Raw genomic sequence first — 4,489 nt, 5'->3', positions numbered from 1 at the left:
TCGATCCACTACAAGAAAATGCACTTTTAGCGACCACTTTGTCTCTTTCTCGCTCATCACTCTGCCTCTCTATCTCTTTTCTCTATTCGTCTCTCACTCATCTTTCTCTCTCACTACCCATCTTCTCTACCACATTTACCACTACTGCAAATGCCATTCAACTACCACCACTCTTCTCTTTCTCTCTTTCACTCATCACTCTTATTTCTCTGTCTGTTTGTCTATCTATCTGTTTGTCTGTTTGTCTGTGTGTCTTTCGTTCATCTTTCTTCTCTCTATCTCTCTCATTTGTCTTCTCTCTATGTCTCCTTCGCTCATCTCTCATCTCTCTATCTCTCTCATCTCTTTTCTCTCTCTGTCTCTCTCGCTCATCTCTTTTCTCTCTATCTCTCTATTTTTCTATTTTCTTTATCGTTCATCTCTTTTCGCTCTCTTTCTATATGTCTCTCTCATCTCTTGTTTATCTCTATTTTTCTATATGTCTCTCTCTGTCGATTTCTCTCTCTGCCTCTCTATCTCTCTCTATATCTCTTTCTCTCTTTATCTCTCTCTCGCTCATCACTCTGTCTTTCTCTCTCTTCTCTATCTGACTCTCACTCATTTCTCTCTCTCACCACCCATCTCCTCTATCACCTTCACCACTACTGCAAACACCATTCCACCACCACCATTACTTCTACTGTAGCCACTTCACCTCTACGACTACCATTACTACTACTATCGCCACCACTCCACTACCACCACTACCACCACTACTACCATTACCTCTCTTTCACCCCTGCCACTCCATTTACACTACCACTACCACAACTTCACCACTAATCTGTTTCGCCATCACCATCACCGCCGCCACCACCATCATCTCTTATCCACCACCTTCACCACTGCTGCCGCTCCTTTTCCTCTACTACAAAAAATTAGTTCATGATTTTTAGTAATAAAAAAAAAAATAGACCGCAGAAAAATATTTTTCATTGACTACAAAAAATTAACTTTTATTTTTCATTGCCGCTCCTCTCTCTTTTCTCTTTCTCTCTCTAACTCATCACTATTCTCTGTCTGTCTGTCTGTCTCTGTCTCTCTCTCTTTCTCTCATTGTCTCTCGCTCATATCTCTTCTCTCTATCTCTATCATCTGTCTTCTCTCTCTACCTCTCTCACTCATCTCTCTTCTCTTTATCTCTCTCGCTTATCTCTCGTCTCTCTATCTTTCTCATCTCTTTTCTCTCTATGTGTCTCTCGCTCATTTCTACATATCTCTCTCTTCTCTTTATCTCTCTCTCGCTCATTTCTACATGTCTCTCGCTCATTGAGTTTTTTGGTTTTCGTATTTTTTTGTTTTTAGTGAATATTTTAAAAATTTTAAGTATTTTTTTTACTTTTTTAAATGCACCTTATTTAGATGTATCTAAAAAATAAAAAAATTTTGAAAAAATATTTATAAAAATTAATAAATACATAAAAATACAAAAAAAATACTGAATTCTTGTATTTTTTTTATATTTTTGATATTTAGTGAATTTAAATTTTTTTTTTTACAATTTTTTTTACTTTTTAAGTGTATTTATGTTAGGTGTGCCTAAAAAATAAAAAAATTATTTAAAATATTAAAAAAATTTAATAAAAACAAAAAAACACAAAAAATAAGAAAATAGAATTAATTTTTTTTCATTAAAACAAAAATTACCCCTGCTTCTGCCAAATCCCCCTCTTCTTTTTCTTTTTCGTTTTCCCGCTCTTTCTAATTCCCCCCTTTCTTTTCCCCCCTTCTGCCAAAATATCTTAATGCTGTGTTTGACCTCTTTTTTTCATTCATTTCGTCTCGAAACAATACTTTCTCTGAGATCATTTCTCTTCTTTCGTGTTCTAGTTTGTATAATTGTTGGGATTTGGTTTTATTTTTCTGGTTTTCTAGGGTTTTAATGGTGTGAAATTTGAGTTCAAATCGAGGGATTTTGGGGGAATCTGGAGAGAAAAAGAGAAGAGAAGAGAAGAGCATGGCGTCCGGAGAGAGAGAGTTCGAGGAGCAGCTGGAGGAAGCTGGGAATAGGCTCCTTCAACCTCCGTCTTCGGTCGATGAACTCCTTCCTCTGCTTGACGTAAGCCCTAGTTTATCTAGGTTTTGTTTCGTTGAACTGCTTTCTGCCCTTGATTTCTAGGGTTTTTAGTTTTCTATAAATTTTCAGCACTTCATGCTTCTATCTGGGTTTTGATTTTTCCCCCCCTGCTGTATCGCATGTTTTTTTTAATGGCATTTGGGTCTTGTTTGGAAAATTTATTCCTTAATTAGGGCTCTTTATTTTATTTATTTGTACCACTTGTTCTTTTCCAATTAGTTCATCGAACCGGTTTCAGGAGGATGGTCTACCATAGATCAAAATTTTATCTCTGTGTATAGGATGCAATGTGGAAATTTTGTAGATTGACTAGTTTTTCAATTAATGTATTGTACTTAAGCAGTGTGTTTATTTGTTGCATGTTTCACTCCTTGCCCTGAATCTTGTGAAATCAGTGTATTCTATAAATGCATGGTTTCATCATTTTATAAGGTCATAATTAGAAGTCTGCAATAAAACTGAGTTCCTGTTGGCATAAGACAAATTGGTATTGCAAATGAATTGCTAACTGATTGTGTATCCAAATGTGATTAACCAGCCACACTTCTTGTTGCAATCTTATGTATAGACCCTTGTATATGCTCTGTGTTTAAAATAACTCTCCTATTTTCCGAATGTTTGAAAAAGTCCGTAATGATGTGCCTGCAGTTTGTTGACCTGTCTTACATTATATATACAAAGATGTCCTTGGACTGTCCTTAGTCTTTACCCCTTGCAAATTGCTTTTTCCTTGGAGGCTCCAACCTCCATTTGGTAATTTTTGCAGTGAGAAGTTGCTTGATGGTTGTGACATGTGTTTTTGTCTCAAATCATAGAATTCATTTTATTGCCTTTCCAGGGCCCTAAAATATGCTAGTATTTAATTGATTAATATCCTGGTATTTAGGACATTCTCTTCTAATACAGAATAATCACCCCTGCCTGCTACTAGGAAAGAAAAAAATGACATGCTCCCAATGTTGTCAATTGGGTTGAACATTATTGTTCACTCTTCTCTTCCCCAATGCTGGAAGATAATTATGTGCTGGAACATTATTGGAATCACACATTATTGTCCTCTTTTTTAGTAAGTTTAGATTGATGTAAAGCATGGTGCATTGTTGCAGGTGTGTAGCACTTGGGAAATGAGATATGTATAATATTAAATCATCAATCATAAGAGAATTTCTGAGGATATAGAAGGAGAAAATATGGTTCATTTACTTCTGTTCATGCTTGCAGAGGGGAGAGGATATAGAAGGAGAAAATATGGATCCATCAGTAAGGTTTTATGAATCCATTCTAACTAAACAATTTATTTGAAGATTGGAGGTAATCAGATATTTGTTCCCTCAAGCAACTCGTCAATGTGGTGATTCATGGGTAATAATACTTATTTTTTTCTCAAATATTGCCTTTTGAAGTTTGTAAGTGATTTTGTTTCTTCAATTTAAATTTTCGTTTAAACTTGATCTGGACTCATTGATTGATGTTTAAGGTCATTTAAATTTGAAATTATCCTCAAAATGTTGTATTTGATGTTGTTGGGAGTTAGAGCTAGATTTCAGATATAATTTTTATGTTTTTTTGTATTTGATGTTATAGTAGTTAAATTTTATTTTTGTATTTGATTGAGATGTTTAATTATCCATGTGGGATTTGATGACTAATAAAAAAATATTGTATTTGATGCTATAGTAGTTAAATTTTTATGTTTTTTTGTAATTAACATTAACACATAATTATATTGTCATTAATTATTTTTATTTTTATTTTTCAGATATTTCTCATGTAGGAGTGTGCTCGTGGAATGCATGCCTGTGAAGAATGTGGCTAATTTTTGTTTTTGTTATTTACGAAGAATGACGAGAAAAACATTTAATTTTGGTTTATGTTATTTTGAATTATGAACAAAATCATGTATTTAAACATTATATATGTATTATGGAACATTATGTAGTGGGATAATTTTGTTGATGTGTAATTATGAATGGAATAATATTTTATTATGGAGAAATTGTTATTTTGATACAGAAATTTTTATATTATTATGCAATTATTGTGGAGAAATTTTAATATTTTTAATAATTTTATCGTAGGATGTTTTTTTCTTTTTTGTGACGGCACTACACTGTCGCAAAAAATAAAAAATTTTAATATTTTTATTGATTTTGTTACAGGTTTTATTTTTTACGACGACACTAAACTGTCGCAAAAAATAGAAATTTTATTATTTTTTTAATAATTTTTGCGACGGTAGTATACTGTCGCAAAAAATGGAATTTTTCATATTTTTAATATTTATTTTTTGCGACGGCACCACACCGTCGCAAAAACAGTGTTCTTGTGGTTGCAAAAAAAAGACTATTAGCGACGGTATTATTTGCCGTCTCA

General features: G+C 33.2%; 1 long non-coding RNA gene across 1 annotated transcript; it reads left to right on the top strand.

Moving 5' to 3' along the window:
• Window positions 1-1,720: 1,720 nt before the first annotated feature.
• On the top strand, window positions 1,721-4,085 carry LOC145820172 (uncharacterized). The gene is made up of 3 exons (XR_014361269.1): window positions 1,721-2,098; window positions 3,338-3,478; window positions 3,876-4,085. It is a non-coding gene; the product is annotated as an uncharacterized LOC145820172 (long non-coding RNA).
• Window positions 4,086-4,489: the final 404 nt, after the last annotated feature.

The sequence above is a fragment of the Camellia sinensis genome, chromosome 2 (genome assembly GCF_055761805.1).
Source record: "Camellia sinensis isolate YWXY chromosome 2, ASM5576180v1, whole genome shotgun sequence".
Taxonomy (NCBI): domain Eukaryota; kingdom Viridiplantae; phylum Streptophyta; class Magnoliopsida; order Ericales; family Theaceae; genus Camellia; species Camellia sinensis.
The sequence above is the reverse complement of the archived record's forward strand: the minus strand, read 5'-3'. Positions and strand labels throughout refer to the sequence as shown.